This window comes from Sus scrofa, chromosome 1 (genome assembly GCF_054392235.1).
Source record: "Sus scrofa isolate SSC_HxYL_T2T_F1_AM1 chromosome 1, Sscrofa_HxYL_maternal_Yorkshire_Landrace_v2.0, whole genome shotgun sequence".
Taxonomy (NCBI): domain Eukaryota; kingdom Metazoa; phylum Chordata; class Mammalia; order Artiodactyla; family Suidae; genus Sus; species Sus scrofa.
The window spans coordinates 267,211,217-267,229,712 of record NC_139383.1 but is presented as its reverse complement, the minus strand read 5'-3'; the positions used below and the strand labels follow the sequence as shown (position 1 = coordinate 267,229,712).

General features: G+C 40.5%; 1 long non-coding RNA gene across 1 annotated transcript in view; it reads left to right on the top strand.

Annotated features, from left to right (window-relative positions):
* Positions 1–753: 753 nt before the first annotated feature.
* The window catches only part of LOC146407173 (uncharacterized), a 50,069-nt gene continuing 32,326 nt past the window's right edge, over positions 754–18,496 (top strand). The window contains exons 1-2 of the long non-coding RNA XR_014826052.1: positions 754–885; positions 1,122–1,196. This is a non-coding gene — a long non-coding RNA (uncharacterized LOC146407173). The remainder of the gene's footprint in view (positions 886–1,121; positions 1,197–18,496) is intronic.

Genomic DNA, 18,496 nt, shown 5'->3' with positions numbered 1-18,496 from the left:
AATAACTTATGAAAAAATCCCAGAGTGATAAAAATCAAAAACTAGCAGATAGCATGTCTGGATAGTGATATTTTTCAGTCATTATTTTTCCTTCATTTTTGTTTGAATTTTTTAAATGTTTAAAATGAGACTATTTTGTAAAACAAAAAAAAAAAAGTCAAAAGTTATGTTTTAAAAGTAAACTTGTCCTTATTTGACTGCACTTCGGCACAGTAGGGTCCACTGATTTTCCATCTAAAATCTATCCCAGGAACTCAGTTCAGCTGGACATCCTGTGAGGACTTCACAAATACTCGTGATAGATTTACTATGTAGCAATAGGAGCCCAAACTGAGACTGACACTGGGATTCATACATGTCTGGAGAGCTGGCCGGGTGTGTGTTTATTTATATGTGTAGTTTGCACTGGTTGGAGGGGGCGGAGTGGGGAAGGCTGCAAAGAAAGAGGAAAGAGGAATGGTGTGAACAACTGGGTGCCTATGATGTGTCTGGCATGGCCCAAGAACTGAAGCTGAAGGAGCTATTTATTCAAAGGATTCATGAGGCACAAAACTACAAAGAGGGCATCCTCAGTTTCCAGGAGATGAAGCATGGCACAGAATGGATGCAAATATCCTCCTTCTCCCTCTGGGGGAGACCACCATCAAGCCTGGGCATTCTGAAGATGCCTGAGAATGCAGCGTGTCTGGAAGTACCAGTCCTGGGAGCATGCAAAGGCAATAAATAGTACCCTTGGAAGTGCTGAGAGTCCCTCTCTAAGTAGACTCATCATCTAATGAGTCCATCCTCTTCCTTTTTTACAAAGAGGGCCCTGGAGAAGTAAAAGAAAGGCATGGCGACACCCTCAAGTCCCCGAAAGAGTGAATGGGACTGTTTGTGACCCAGGTATGGTTTCCTACAGTTTTCAGAGAGTTAACATCTACATAGATTTTTAGTTGGAATTCCTTGTTATGCAGAAGAAAATGTGGGTTATCATCTTTAATGTGACCCTTCTTCTACACAAAGGGCAGTTTAATAGGGGGAGGGATGGAGGTTCCTATGGAATGAAGAGTCTTAGCTCCCAAGCCCTAGAGGTGGAGAGAGCACTGGAGGTTTTCTAGTGCCTTTGTTCAATTCCACAGCCACCCAAAGAGACGGTTTCACTCCCTGAAGGCTCTTGATGGGACCTACTGACTCCTTTATCTGGGTGAATCAAGGTAAGCTCATTTCTATCCTCCCTAGTCATGGCTTTTGGAAACATGGGCTGGGCTCTCACAGCTGAGAAGGTGAATATGCATAGGGGCTGAGATCCCATCTGTGCTCTATTCACCAAGCTGTGTGTCTGAGCTTGGTGAAATGAGGTGGTTTGTTTGTTTGTGGTGGTGGTGTTTTTTTTTGGTTGTTTTTTTTTGTTTGTTTTTAACCTGCCAAGAGAGAAAGCAATTTTTTAAACAGTTAATTTGCCCTAAAATATGTCTTTTTCCTTTTTTAATTATTCACTCAAAGCACCTATGTCTGCTCAAGGGCAGTGATGAACATGGGCCTGGGCTCAATCACAATCCTCACCTTTGTCTTTGGGGCACCTAGCACATGTCCAACTTCAGCTCTGACAATCCTAGAAAAGGTCTCAGTGCTGCAACACAGCCATCTTTATAATTTTTTAGAATCTATCCCTCTGGTGACCCCTTCCAGCTCTAAGTCCTTGACGTTCTCATTCAATTTCTCCATGCATCCCAAGACATTTTAACAATTGCCCAACATAATTCTTCTCTCCTTTCGAAAAAGCCTTCTTTTGTTCCTCCACTAGTCCATGACCCTGAATCTATCCAACATTTATTTATAGCCTCATTTCTCTCCAGAAATCCTACTTGAATCCTCGGAGCAGCCTTCATCTACCTCTCTTTGGCAGACACACAAACAGGCCTACATGACTACATTGAAGTTTTGCTTGCTTCTCCCTCTACAGCTGGTCTCCAGTTATTTCCTAAGCTTTGGTTTTCCTCCTTCAACTTGACTATAAACTCCTTGATGGCAATACTGTGTACACAGGAGTCATGCAATAACTGTGTGCTGATTGATTTAATTCTTCTGTTACTCAGTACCCACTGCCCACTCTCTGCCTCTCCCTCTCCTGGTCACCTGGTTAAATAGGCTTTTGATAAATACTTACAGAATGAAATAATGAACCAGCACTAACTAAATATAAGGTGTTATTGTAATAATTGGCTGGGTCAGACAGATACTTGGATACCATGTGGAATTCTGTGGCAGCATTGGAATGCCACTGGATATATGGAGGTCTGGCAGAGAGCAAACTGTGGTTGGATTTGGGCACAAGAGGGTGAGGGTGGGAGTGGGAAAAATTGAGCAGGAGTCATTATGTCTGGGATGAAATGGAAGGTCTGAGCAGGAAGAAAGCAGCTCAATAGCAGACTGGCCCTCAGTCTCAAGAAAAAAATCAGGTGTGAAAATCAACAATAGCAGTAACAAGAACAGCAATAATAAAATGATAGTATTACAAATAAACTATCTCATGAAACTTCAATGTTAATTATTTTCTGAGGTTGCCAAATCTTCAATCCAGAGAGAGAACCCAATACACGTTTTGAAAAAGAAAATAAACCATAAAGTATATTAAACTCTGATTAGTGATGTATGCCACTGGAGATGAAGGGAAATATGGTGATGACTGATCTGATTTTGAAATGTATCACAAATCACATGGATTGATCGAGGGAGAGAGGTCTCAAGATGGCTCTATATGCGATAAGGCAAGTATAGCGAGATGTTCATTGTAGACTCCCAATAGATTGTGAAATATTTCAATGTTTCCGTATGTTTGAATATTTTCAGAATAAACTGTTGGGGAAAAAATGCATTGTCGAGCAACTGTGTCAGTTCCCTGAGAAAGAATCCTGTTGGATCTTGCAATCACGGAAGCAGAATGTAGTTCATTAGGTAGAATTTTCCAGAATGGTAATAATAAATCTCCATATTTATACAGGGTTTTACAGTCTACCTAATACAAAATGTGATGACTGAGAGAAAAAACTGTGGAGCCAGACTGGCTGCTCTCTGATTCCTAGCCATGGACAAGTCATTTAACTTCTGTGTCCCTTAGTTCTTTTTTTGTGAAATTTGTATAATAAGTCTTCCTAAAGATGTTGGAAACTTTACATAAAGCAGTAAATTTAAAATGCTTAGAAAGTGCTAGGAAACTAACAAGCTCTGTATTAATACTACCTATAACAATAGTTATAATTTTTACATTTATTAGACTATTATTAGATGGTCCCACCTGCTCTTTGGCATAGGAATAATTAATCTGTTCTACAGTCGATGAAACTGAGGTTTAGAGAGAAGCCTCCTCTCTAGGACTATGTAGCTAAGAGGTGACACTGGCATGAAACTCAAGCCTTCTTTGCCTCTTTTGAAGTACGTTTCTGTCTCCCAATTCACATTCAAACATTCAATTGACTCCAAGGTGGAAAAGGCACGCTAAGCACCCAGCACAGTTCTTGGTACATGGTAGATGCTTAAAAAGCAAGTGGATGATAAAAGTTCATTTATAGCACTTACTGTGCCTGTTACCCTGTGCAGCACTACACATTATCTCAAAGCATCCTCATAAAAAGCTCTGAGTTTAGTTTTACTACCCTTACTTTCCAGATGAGAGAAGAGGATTTAGAAAGGGTATATTGCCCAAGATCCCACAGCTAGCAAGTTTGAGCCACAAATCCATCTGGTTCCAAAGCTCGTGCATTTTAAACAACACTGCAACACTTTCATGAATGAAGGAAAGGCTACTTCAAAGCCAAGCCGAATGGCAGAAATTAAGAGACATGAGCCACTTTAGCCTTAATCCACAGAGCTCCCTCTGGGTCCTTCTCATCATAGATGCATTATATTACTAGCAAATGTGAATGTTTTGATGAATTAGGCAAACACTCCAATTGCCCGTACATTGCAACATCTTCCCTTCAAAGGCCAGGGAATGTAGACTGTACGTTCTTTGTCCAGCTTGTCTGAATGCGTCAACGCTGTCTGGGAGGCACAGAGGTGGACGCTTTCCTAGCAGGGGTGAGGCCCCTCCTGCAAGTCCAGCTCCTGTATCTGTAACATTGCCATGTGCTGTACCACTGGGCCAAGGAATGAAGGGACCCATGGTCCCAGCCACCTCTGATTACGCAAGCCAAGAAAAATTTGCAAATCACATGAAAAAAACAGGCAGTCCCCAAACATCTTTATTTGTTCATTTCTGTGCCCTGACACTTTGATTGCAGTCTTGCACTTAGAAATTTCAAGATAAGTATCAGCAGCTGGACACTGGGTAAATCAGAGGCACAGACTCTGTGTAAATACTGAAGTTTCGAAAGCATGAACTGATGTCCAACAGCTTGGAGCCCAGGACCCAGTAGGAAGGGAGGGGGAGTGGTGTTCTGACTTTGGCAAAGTCAACCTTCTGAGAAGCTCGGGGACATGTCTGTACATGCCTGAACTTGCCTGACAAAGCCAGGCAGAGATTTCAGAATCTGCCAGATCCAGATACAAGTGGCCTGTTTGCTCGGAACCAAAAAGGAACAGTCAGAGGAAGTGAAGGATTAGGATGAAGAAACAAAAGATTAGAGGGCTGAAATATGTTAACAGAATAGAGTGTGCAGGCTGGCTAATCACAATGGTGATAGTAAACTGAGCTGCCATCTATCTAGTGGCTCTCATTGACAAGATCCAGGGTTAGGCTTTTTACATCCATTCACATAGTTAGCTCTACCAATCATCTTAAATTTGGACTGGATTTGCCCCATTTTATAAATAAACTGTTTTAAAAAATGGAAACTGAGCAGTAAAACAGCTATATCAAAGTCAGGAACTAGCAAGTAAGAGAGAAAAGTTACAACACATGCTAGTCAGACCCAAAGACCCTAAAGACCACAGTGTGTTACCCTGAGATGCCCCTGCGACCAGTGCACTTGGATTTAAGCCAAGAAGGAACCCAGGACCTAAATCCCCCAGAGTTAGAATAAGAAATAACCATTGTACATGATTTTACAGTTTTCAAAGGGGTTATATAATCTATACATACTGGATATAGAAGACATAAAAGTGCCTAAAAGGGTTTTGCCACAAGGACAATAGAATGTCATACATTAGATCTACATTTTAGCTAGTAAATATTCATTTTTTTCCTCTCCTGGGAGAAATGATCAGAAGAGAAATTCTATTTGAGAAGAGAGAAAAAAAAAAGGAGGGAGAGAGAGAAAAACTCTTCAGGGATTCAAAGAATGGGTGGTACCAGTCTCTTAGCCTAGTATAAGCAGAGATTAAAGCATTTTACTGGTAAGATCTGTCAAGGACCTACCAAGAAGGCGGGCCAGAAAAGCATGGACAACACTGGGTGTCACAGCAGCCTGGTCAATTCAGCTGAGAGTGTGGATCCACTGAAGAGTGAAATTAGAATAATGTATAAAACAAGGTTACCGATGCTGCAGCTATGTTGTGGAGCTTTGCATGTTATTTTGGATCCTCTGATTGTAAGTTACAGAATTCAACTCAAGGTAACACAAGCAATAAAATGTAAGAACTAATAAAAACACCCAAGGATTTCTCTTACAATAGTTTAAGCAAAATACAATGAGAAATAAAATTTAAGATGGCTGGAAGAATTGGGAGAGATGATACTGGAGGGGGTGACAGAATCCAAATCCTGAAGTTCTTTGTAGATCCCATTTAGGCATTCGGATTCAATTATAACGCAGCAAAGAGCCAGAAAAGAAGAAACACGATCAAAAAGCAGGCAAAATGATCCTTTGGTTTTCTAGAAGGGTTAAAGAAAAGAAGGTGTCAAGGATGACTGTTAGTTTTCGTGGCTGTGTATATAGTAATGCCAGATATGAGGTAGGTGAAAAAGGTTAATGATGCATTTCTTTTGAAACAGGTTGGTCTGAGATACCTGTATGTCCTCCAAGACATAGCAGTAGACACTTTGGTGTATCAGTATGTTGTTAGAAGGAGTACCTGGGTTGGAGTTACAAATGGGGATCTGCAAGCACAGAGATGCACAGTGAAGCCATAGAAATGAATCAAAACATATGAGAAGATGACAAAAGTGTGAGAGCAGGAAAGAGAATTCAATAAAGAACCCAAATAAATAAGAAAAGCCATTGTTATGGGTCAGACGTATTAAGAAGAATGTCTTCAAATTTTATAAGAGTAGCCAGAGATGGAAGAGGAAATTAAGAGGAGGAGCACTTCTGAAATGGCAAGGACCTCTGAAAATCTACTCCTCCATCAAAGCAGGGAGAAACTGGAAACTTTGTCGAGATCAACCTTTTCAGAATTCTACACATTAATCAAAAACTTCCAACGCTATGAAGAGTCTTCATTGAAAAAAAGCAACTGGATTGAATCTCAGCAACAAGAGCAAGTAGCTTTGAGACCTTTTTTTTTTTTTTTTAACATACCAAATTTCTATTTCCTTCTTCCAAACAGTAGCCATGAAAACCAACAGCCTCATAATCATGGTAGCTATGAAAAGCACAACCTAAAAGAGACAAAGTTTAGAGATCTCCCAAAAGCCCCATTTTCAGTGAGCTATTATTTTTTGATCTGCCTGGAAGCTCCCTCAAGTACCGTATTCACAAGGCTTGTCTTTATTTGACCTGCCTCAAAGATTCCAGAACTATAGGTTGTTTTAATATCTAAAAATCAATCAAGGTAATATACCATATTAATAAAGGACAAAATCACATGATCCACAAAAACCATTGAAAATGATTTGACAAAATCTAATACTCTTTCATCATAAAACAACTCAGCAAAAGTATGAATAGAAGGAAACTTTCTCAACCTGCTAAAAGGCATTTAAGAAAAAGCCACAGCTAATATCATGCTTAATAATGAAAGACTAGTATCTTAGGATCAGAAATAAGACAAGGGTGTCCATTCTCACCATTTCTATCTGGCTTCTGCTATAGTTTCTAACCAGGACAGTCAAGTAAAAGAAAGAAAAGTCACATAGATTAGAAAGAATAATATGAAACTTGCTCTATTAGTAGATGGAATGAATATTTATAAAGAAAATCCTAAGGAAGCTACAAAAAAAAACTACTAAAACTACAAATCCAATGTAATCTTTACCAAAATTTCAGCTTTTCTTTTTTTTTTTGCAGAAAAATACCTAATCCTAAAACTCGTAAGGATGTACAAGTAATGTAGAACAGCCAAAAAAATATTGAATAAGATGATAAAGTTGAAGAACTTGTATTTCTTGACTTCATATCTTACAATAACAATACAGCATTGAAGACAATGTGTTATTGACATAAGGATAGGTCTTATGAAAGGTAAATGAAATAGAATTGAGTGTTCAGAGATAAATCCTTACATTTACAGTTCATTGATTTTTTACAAGGATGCCCAGACAAACCAAAAAGAATAGTCTTGTCAGCAAATAGTGCTGGGACAACTGGATATCCACATGGAAAAGAATGGAGTTAGACCCTTCAAAAAACAGAAAAAAATAATCTAGATCAGAGACTCGAATATAAGAAACAAAACTATAAAAGTCCCTAAAAGTAAACACAGCATTAAGTCTTTGTAACTTTGAGTTAGGCAAACCTTTCTTAGCTTTAACACCAAAAATATAAATGAAAAGAGAGTAACTAGATAAACCAGAATTTATCAAGTTTTAACTCTTTTTGCTTCAAGGCCACCATGAAGAAAATGAAGACATCCCAGAATAGAAGTAAATATTTGGAAACTGTATCTCTGATAAAGGACTTATATCCAAAATACCTAAAATTGTTATAATTCAATAAAAAGATGAATAACATTTTTAAAATGGACAAAATATATGAATATACATTTATAACTTAGGAATATAACCAAGAAAAGTGAAAATATATTCCCAATCAAAAACCTGTACACAAATACTCATAGCAGAATTGCTCATAGTAGCCTAAATGCAAAAGCAACCCAAATATTCATCAACAGATAGGTGACAAACAAAATGGTATATCCATACAATGGAATAGTATTTAGCCATAAAAAGAATAGCATATGTATTGAAATAAGCTACAATATGAATTAACCTTGAAAATATGGAGCCAGTAACCAAAGAATACATTGAATACTTTCACATTAAGGTGTCCAAAATAGACAAAAAAGGGAAACAATAAGATTAGTGGTTGCTGAGGGACAGGTAGGGGGAGAGAACTGGGAGTGACTACTACAGGAAATGCTATTTCTTTGAAATGATGTAAATGTTCTGGAATTAGATAGTGGTTCGTGTTACACAATTCTGTAAATATACTAAAAAACACCGAGCTGTATTTTTAAAAGGTAAATTTTATGGTGTGTGACTGGTAATTCAGTAGAGCTGTTATAGAAAGAAAAGAGGACAATCAGGAATATGCCATTCAGATGAGGAATGAATGAAGGAAAGAAAGCCAGAGAGTAATGGGTAGAGTTGAAGATGGAGGATGAGAAAGGAGGAGAAGGGAAGTATCAACAAATTTTATAGCCGTCTGGCTGCAAAGAGCAGGAAAAAAAAATATGTTTTTGAAAGGAGACACAGATTTAGGTTTCTTTGTAGTTTAATCTTAAAGTCACTTCAGTATCTTAATATGAATTCTGCTGCTGATGGGAACAGTTCCTGGGAGAATGAGGGGTGAGGTTAATGATACATATTAGGGAGGAGATAGCTTAAAAGGACAAAGTTCTGGAGAAGTTCACCAGAACTCTGATGAAGGAATTATCTTCAGATAGTAAGGAGGAGACATAAACAAATGTTTTGTGTGACAGGAGGAACAGAGGGCAGAGGGTGATTATGCAGCTTATCTTCAAGACTTGTGTGAGAATGTTGAAGGAATTCCCCAGCGCTGGGTCTGTTATAAAGGAGGGTTTATCTGGGGAGAGCCAAGAAAGGATGGATGGAGCTTCCAGACCCAAGCAGAGGTGGTGAAACAGTTGCAAAGAGGAAGCCTGAGTGCAGCAGTATGCCCTGGAAACCTGAAAGGCTGCTCTCAATATTGACGGCTCCAGCACAGTTTGGGGGTAGCTTCAATCCACAGGGTTGGGCAATTATTTCTTCTCCTAGGGTTCTGCAGCAGTGTTCAGATGGCAACACCAATAAGGAAGATCTTTGGATTTATCCAGGATAGTTTTCCCAGAGAGGTCAGTGAATGGTCCATGCTGAGGGAAATGAAAATAGTTTATTGATAAACTGATAAAGGGGTCCTTTAAAGTGGGCAACCAGAATCTGAGCTGTGGGAAGGAAGTCAAGTCTGGGCATGACTGATAGAGAGAAATTACAGGAGGGTCTAAAACCTGGAGGTGTTTCCTCCTCTTTTCCTGATCTGTTTTTATCTCCCCTCACCCCTCTTCCCACCAGCCTTCTCCTTCTATTTTCTTCTTCTTAAAGAGAGGCTTTTTTAAACTGCTTTTCTGTCCAACTGATGGAAGAGTTCATCAGTTCTTGCAGAACCCTTAAAATACCGGCACTTGGATGAGAGTTAGGCCAGTGCAGGATAAAACACGGTCAACTCAACAGCTCAGCGTTAACAGAGGTGTTCTTATTAGATGTTCACAGCGACCCTGTCTTTACAGTGAGGCAAAGCAAAGAATCAACTCCATGTACTATAGAAAATTTGAAGGAAGTTTCAAGCACAGAGTCAGAATCCAAGCCTGTCTTGCATGGTTTGTCTCCATTCCATGCTGACATAATTTATGTATGAGAATACATATATTCAGGGAAGTGAACGGAGTCCTACCTATTTGGAGGTGTGATATTAATCTTAGAATACACTTTTAAAATCATAATGCACCATACATTTTAAATACAATTATTATTCTATCAATGTAGTTCTTCTTTGGTTTTCTAGGCCACCTTTTCGATATATGAAATCATGCTCCTCACCCTATGTTGCATGCATTTTATTTCTTTCCTGCTCTCTCTCTCTCTCTTTTTTTTTTTTTTTTTTCTTTTTAGGGCTACATGTGTGGAATATGGAAGTTCCCAGGCTAGGGGTCAAATCGGAGCTGCTGCTGGTGGCCTATGCCACAGACATAGCAATGCAGGATCCGAGCCAGCCATGTCTAGGATCTACACTACAACTCATGGCAATGCCAGATCATTAACCCACTAAGTGAGGCCATGGATCGGATCGAACCCGCATCCTTATGGATAGTAGTCAGGTTCGTTACCCCTGAACCGTAATGGAAACTCCTGCAAGCACTTTCTTTAAATTAGAGCCCAAATATGAGCTAGGTAACAATATACATAGGATGTGAAAAGGGGCTTAAAATTCAGTTGGGAATACAAAATATATCTGCAGGTATGCATGTTTGAGCATTTAACATATGCTATGTTGGAAAGAGTTAATTATTTATGTTAACTTTTTAATTAACTTGCATGTGATGACAGTTTTCCTAGCAAATTCATTTGAACATCTGTTCCTCCCAGTAACTTAGAAATCAAAAGATTTTTAAGATTATTATATCCAACTAATACTTAGATAAACATTTCTACTAGTCTCTGAAAATTTGAGGGCAGGAATTGTGTAATTTGGGTCTCTCCAAACTTGGGGTCCATGCCTACCACACATTTGCTGATTTTAACCGAGATGTTGCAACAAAACAAATACTCAACCTTATGTGTAATTGTATTGGCTTCATTGTATCTGTTCGTTTTCTAGTATGGAGACATAAGAATCTTCACTACTTAATACCTTTGTGAATCTATGCAAGTCATGGAATACCTCAATGTCAGTTTGCTTACTTGGTTTTTTTTTGTTTTTTTTTTTTAATTTTTTTTTTTGTTTTTTTACTATTTCTTTGGGCCACTCCCGTGGCATATGGAGGTTCCCAGGCTAGGGGTCTAATCGGAGCTGTAGCCACTGGCCTATGCCAGAGCCACAGCAACGTGGGATCTGAGCCGTGTCTGCAACCTACACCACAGCTCACGGCAACGCCGGATCCTTAACCCACTGAGCAAGGGCAGGGACCGAACCCACAACCTCATGGTTCCTAGTCGGATTCGTTAACCACTGCGCCACGACGGGAACTCCTGCTTACTTGTTAAATGCGGCCCGAGAGCCAACATTCTAACTGATACATCTATTCCCCATTCTTAATAATCAGTAACTACTTTTTGAGAAGTCGCCTCACGCAAAGTTCTATGTTCGGCACTGTGTATAATGCAGTTGTGAAAAAGAGTGAACCTCATCCCCCAGGGATGCACCAGCCTAGTGGTGAGAAAAAGAAAAACGTATGTGCATTTTTACAACCAGGGAGGAAGGAAATACACTGGGAGGCAAAGTCAGATGAACTGCTGTGGGAAGCCGGTGCATAGCAGGTGCAATTAGTTGTTTGGATTCAACAGGACAGCAGCTTGTTTCATTTTTTTAAAAAACCATGACATTGATGTCAAGTAAGGCCTTGAGGAAGCTCCTTGTTTTGGTTGGATGTCAGTCCGTCCCACATCTGAAAATAGAGGATGGTCATTGAATGCCTTGGTCCCTCGGGGTCTCCCCAGGCTGACCTCCAGTCCATTCCCTTCCTCTATCTCAAGGTGCTGGAAGGGCAGAAAGGCAGGGGGGATGCTTAAATAAAGTCTGTGGTGCCTCGGGGGCTTGGCTAGGAGGCAGGAGAGGAAGGGCCCTGCCTCCCTGTATCCCTCTTACCTCTGCATGGTTTAGTCATGCTTCTTCCTGGTGACAGAACACCACCCACATCCTCCTGCCTTGAGTCAAAACTGAAACCACCTTCAAAGAGAACCAAATGCATCTTTGGTCTGGTCCAGGCAAACCATAACAAGGCAACACCAAATTTTCACTTCATCTCTGTGTAAGCAAGGGCTGAGCAGAAATCCCTGGGGTAGCTGAACCTGGGGTGGGGCATTTGGCACCTCCACACTTCTCCCTTGGGAGGTGGGGAGGGTGGAAGGAGAAGATAGTGTAAGCAAAATAGCTCATCTCCTTATTTAGTACCGGACTCCCTCATATCTGAGGCCAAGTTAGGGAGAGAGAGGGACAAGATATGTTGCTGATTATGTGATTATTGTTTTAGTCCCTTCTCTGTGCAGCTTACTGGACTAAGTGCTTTCTATACTGTTCTTTGGAATTCATGAAACAACACTATGAAGTAGTGACCTTATCATCCTCATTTTACACATCATTGAAACCCAGGCACACAGATTTGCAGGAACTCACCCAAGGCGACCCATCTGTAAATGGCCAACCTGAGACTGAATTCTTGTCTGTCTCTAAAACCTGTGCCCTATACTGCAGTTTTAGATGGCATCTCTCTTATGAGGTCTGTGTATGACAAGATAATTTTTCTCCACTAGCCTCAGTTTTTCTTGCCCCTGCCCCCAAAATGTTCTTTCCCTCAATAGGAAAAAAAAAAGTTCTTAAATATCTGCTTTCTTCTCTCTATCCTGGCAACAATGCCCCAGTCCAGGGTATTTTTACTTCTCATCTAAAGTGGATATTCTGAAACTATTTCTTGCCTACTCATCTTCCACAATGAAGCATGTAGGGTATTTCTTAAAAGCAGCCCTGGCACCCAATCTAACCCTTACCTAAACTCTTCAATGGCATATAGCTCTTTCAACATATAAAACAAATCTTTTGCATTCCGGTCCGGCTTTCCCTCTTCAGCTTCACTCTTTGTCACTTTTAAAAAATATACTTGGTTCTCTACTAAGTTTCTGCTGGTTCTGTTAAATGGCATAATTTCCCCTTGACCTTGTAACTGTGCGTGTGCTGGTCCTTCAGTCCGATCATGGCCTGTCCCCAATATACCCCACCTTGATAATGCCTCTTTTATCCTTCACTTGTATATAACCTGTCTCAGATGTCTCCTCTCTAGGACATCACCCTTGATTGTCCCTCTCCAGGTTAGGCAGTATTCCACTGTAAGCTGCGTAGACCTTGTTATATTTTCTCTCCTTTGTCCGTACTTTAATTGCTCTCACCAGATTGTCTGCCCCATTAGAGGAAGGACTATGCCTGACTTATATCCCTTAGCTCCATTATTTGTTGAATGAATGAAGGAATAAAAAAACAGCTGAGAACTTCCCGTGTGGCTCATAACATAACTACTCGGTGTTGCTTCTGCAGTGGCTGTGGCTTGACCCCTAGCCTGGGAACTTACATATGCTGCAGGTGTGGCCACTTGAAAAAAAAAAAAAAGAAAAAGAAACAGATGAGAGAGATTGATGAGGTAGAGATCATGGAAATTAGAATCCAGTTCCATTGTTTCCTTTGTGCTACAAAGGTTCTTAGAAATTTGAAATAGAGAAATTGTGATGAAAGAGGGAATTGCCACTCATGTTAATGTTGCCAATATACCCACCTTCCTTACTAGACTCCTGCTTCCTGAAAACAGAAGACCTAGTGCCCAAATGAAGTAGGACACTTAGCAGGCGTGCTCTAAGCATGTCACCCATCTGTGTGGAAGTATTAGAGCTGGATGGATAATAATACATTAGTAGCCCCACCACAAAGTACCCTAAGTATTTTTTTAATTAATTAATTTACTTATTTATTTATTGTCTTTTTGCCTTTTCTTGAGCCGCTCCTGTGGCATATGGAGGTTCCCAGGCTAGGGGTCTAATTGGAGCTATAGCCACCGGCCTATGCCAGAGCCACAGCAATGAGGGATCCGAGCCGCGTCTGCGACCCATGCCACAGCTCAAGGCAACACCAGATCCTTAACCCACTGAGCAAGGCCAGGGATTGAACCTGCAACCTCATGGTTCCTAGTCGGATTTGTTAACCACTGCACCACGACGGGAACTCCCCATAAGTATTTTAGATAACAGAAAAGAAGCCCTCTTTGCCCTCAAATGCACATTGATGTGTATTGAGGCAAAGAGGGTCTCTCAAAAGCAAGAGGGGGAAAAAGAACACTTCAACATTTCTTATACCAGGAAAGTTGAAGTTTTCAAACTTCACCTCATTAAAACTACTGTGCACTGTTGGTGGGAATGTAAACTGGTACAGCCACTATGGAGAACAGTTTGGAGATACCTTAGAAATCTATACATAGAACTTCCATATGACCCTGCAATCCCACTCTTGGGCATCTATCCGGACAAAACTCTACTTAAAAGAGACACATGCACCTGCATGTTCATTGCAGCACTATTCACAATAGCCAGGACATGGAAACAACCCAAATGTCCATCGACAGATGATTGGATTCGGAAGATGTGGTATGTATACACAATGGAATACTACTCAGCCATAAAAAAGAATGATGACATAATGCCATTTGCAGCAACATGGATGGAACTAGAGAATCTCATCCTGAGTGAAATGAGCCAGAAAGACAAAGACAAATGCCATATGATATCACTTATAACTGGAATCTGATATCCAGCACAAATGAACATCTCCTCAGAAAAGAAAATCATGGACTTGGAGAAGAGACTTGTGGCTGCCTGACGGGAGGGGGAGGGAATGGGAGGGATCGGGAGCTTGGGCTTATCAGACACAACTTAGAATAGATTTACAAGGAGATCCTGCTGAATAGCATTGAGAACTTTGTCTAGATACTCATGTTGCAACAGAAGAAAGGGTGGGGGAAAAAATGTAATTGTAATATATACATGTAAGGATAACCTGACCCCCTTGCTGTACAGTGGGAAAAAAAAAAAAGACAAAAAAAAAACTACTGTGCAGTTTCCAGTCCTCTGAGGACCCTCAATGAATATTAATTGAATGTAAATTGAATTAAGGAGAAAACCTGTTAGTGACTTTTTTTTTCCCTTTGAGGAATTTAGGCAACACTAATAGCTGCCTATTACCTTTTGATAATGGAAATTTCTAAATATCACGTGTGAAGGAGGGGAAAAAAGTAAGCTGGGAGAGAGGAGCGATTAAAGACAGATCTGGGTTCAAATCCCAGCTGTGCCATTAAAAGTATGCCCTCAAGGGATTTACTTAAATGAGTCTTGACTTGCTTATCCATAAACTGGAGATATTGATACTTTTTAAAATAATTTAATATGTTGTGAGAATAAATGTATGAATGTTTTTAACTCTAAATTAGAATCTACATTAAAGAAATCTCCCATCTATCCATATAAGTCATGTCAGCATACAGGGAGGCAGGGTCCTTCCTCTTCCTCCTAGCCAAGCTCCCGAGGCACCACAGACTTTATTTAAGCATCCCCCCTGCCTTTCTGCCCTTCCAGCACCTTGAGATAGAGGAAGGGAATGGACTGGAGGTCAGCCTGGGGAGACCCCGAGGGACCAAGGCATTCAATGACCATCCTCTATTTTCAGATGTGGGACGGACTGACATCCAACCAAAACAAGGAGCTTCCTCAAGGCCTTACTTGACATCAATGTCATGGTTTTTTAAAAAAATGAAACAAGCTGCTGTCCTGTTGAATCCAAACAACTAATTGCACCTGCTATGCACCGGCTTCCCACAGCAGTTCATCTGACTTTGCCTCCCAGTGTATTTCCTTCCTCCCTGGTTGTAAAAATGCACATACGTTTTTCTTTTTCTCACCACTAGGCTGGTGCATCCCTGGGGGATGAGGTTCACTCTTTTTCACAACTGCATTATACACAGTGCCGAACATAGAACTTTGCGTGAGGCGACTTCTCAAAAAGTAGTTACTGATTATTAAGAATGGGGAATAGATGTATTAGTTAGAATGTTGGCTCTCAGGTTCCATAAAGTCTATGGCAGAAGGAAATACACCTGAGAATAAACTGCCTAAACACTACCAAGAGCACCATAGTCATCACTTGATCCACCTTATTTTCTTTAAACCCTGGTGGGACTTGAGGGAGTCTCCCAGGTCCTGAAAGTGTGTAACCATGTTACACAGAGGATTCAGCAGATAGAGAGCTCAGTGTTGCCTTTGTTACAGGGAGGGCTGTTTGAGAATAGATTGTGGCATTCCTCCAGAATGAGACAGAGGTGTCCACCTGGTCACAGAAGCTCTGGTCGTCCCCAGGCCACTCAGGCATAGGCAGGGCCCCTACTGTCTAGCTTTTCGCATGGCAGAGGGCAAACCAGAGCACAGGTTCTCAGAAGACAGGAAGACTCCACAAAGGAAAGGGAGGGTGCTGAGCGATGACTCCCTAGTTCTTCATCCCAGTTAAATCAATGAGGAGCGATGAGAACCTTCAAGTGTTTGCTTATGGGCCTCCTTCCACATGGCAACACACCACCTTTATCCTGGTAGCATTCCCTACTACCTTAGGGAATGGGTGAAATGCATCTGCCCTTTTTCACACATGAGAAGGCTCAGACTTGGAGAGGAAGGGACTTACTCTAGGTCACATGGCAAGTGAACAGCTGGGCCAGGTTTGAAACCAGGACCGTTTGCAGGCCCCAAAAGTCTAGACCATATGCTATATGACCTTACTGACTCCTTCTCAAAGGTGGTCATCCCAATTCCCCATGTAACTTAAAAGAAAAAAAAATAATAAAGGAAGCTGATTTATTAACTTACTACCTTTATCCATGGGGTTATGTGCTGGCATTTGAATGCAGATTGATGAGGGCAGAGTATTGGCAGGGCTCTGCCATGTGAGGTGAAGGAGGGGTTTTTCTTTGTACCTGAGAAGGAGAGAGAATGTAAATTATGAGAGCGAGGAGAAGTCTGGTTGACAGCACTCCCCTGGGAGAGGGTGTGCCCTTACTGTGCTGCTGAACCAGACTATCTAGGTGAAAACTCTTCCATGTATGGTCCTCTCCCACTGGCCACTCACTCACCTCACAAGTAAAATGAGTGCTTTGGGCAGAAATCTTAAGTAGAAAGTAATATCTTTTTTTGATTGTTTAGGAGTCAGGAGTTATAATGAAACAAACCTGCCTGACATTTTTTATACTGTTCTGAAAATATTCTCTGCCCTTAAGAAAGCAGGAACCTAAGAACCTCTCTTCTCTGTTCATGTCAACCAGTGTTATATCTGATAGCACAGAACATAATACAGCTTTAGCCAGCAGGGGCTAAACGTACAGCACCTCATGTCAAAAGACTCAACTCATGGGACCCTAGGAAATGCATTTCACCTTTTGGAGCTTTTTTTCCTTCACTGATAAAATCAGTTGATGTCTCTCTTAACTACTCACATTGAAAACCATGTCCACGAAGTAGTGGGTTAAACTCTAGAGCAGAGCAGCACTAAAAGCAAAGACCTTGGAGGAGAGTAGGCTTCCTGGCCACAGCACTTGTTGGTGGTTTGACCTTGGGTGGTCACCCATCCTCTTGGAACCTCAGGTTTGCCATGTGGAAACATAGAGCATGATTCTTACCCTCTCCCTTCTTCTGGGGATGCATGAAAACAATGTAAATAAAAACACTTTGCCCAGGACTTGACACATAATAAATGCTCGCTAACTGGTGGCTGATTTCATTATTATGGTAATATTAGACACTATTATTCTTATCTGGTCCTGAGTAAATATGCATTTATGGAGTAGTGTAAATAGAGAGAATTTATGAGGAGAAGGCTCGTAAAACTAATTTTTAAAAGCATTTTAGAGATATTGAAGAGGACGCCTCCCATTATGTCACACATGAACCCTTCAGGGAGGACCCAAGCAAAAAACTGATTTCGGCCATAAAACCAGCAAGTAATGGTGTTCCCTTGAGAAGTGGTCTTTGAATCTTGTAAGGGATTGCACTTCTTTCTTTGGTTTCAATAGTAGGAAGCTCATATGTAAAGTAGGACGATAAATTAACACTTATGTAAATATCCTTTTATTCAAGGGCTCGTAATACCAAGGAGAACACTGTGGCCCCAAATGATTTATTTTATGTACTTGACACAAATGATCTTTTCCTCAAATTTGGGACTCTTTTGTTCCTTGACAAACTATTCTTTTGAAAATTCATTCCTTTTCTTCTGGCTTTACACACTTTGATGCCTCTTACAATGCATCTTTTTAATGTGTTTTACCCATATCATCATTTTTAACTCTCCAAGAGCTGTTCTGCAGCATGACTTACTACCCTGCTCACTTTACAGAGAAAGAGACTTGAGGTTTAAAATGATCTGCATCTGCCTGATAGACAAGCCCTTCCCCCATTCCTCTCACTATACTCTTCTGCTGAATGCTATGTATGTGGCTTGAACAATAACATTGGCCCCAAACAGAACCAAATTTGTACCTCTAGCTCTGAACCACCTCTTAAAAACTAAAGCATTACTTCCCAATGACTATGAGATATCCTACAAACACTCTAAGTTCAATATGTTAAGATCTAAACTATGTATCCCTTATTTGGAAACCATTCCTTTTCCCATAGAATCATTTTTGCCCAAAAAAATAAATAATGAAATAAAAATTTTGAGCATTCACCATGTTCCTGGCTCCATGATTTGTGTGTTAAATGCACTCATTTAATGGGGATTAAATGATACTTTTATAAGGTAAGTTAACCACTTTCTGTAGTTAAGACATGTGCCCTTTTCCCAAGGCTATTCATCAAGCACCTCTTGGGGCCAGTCAGATATTTTATAAAAGACAATTGAAACAATAG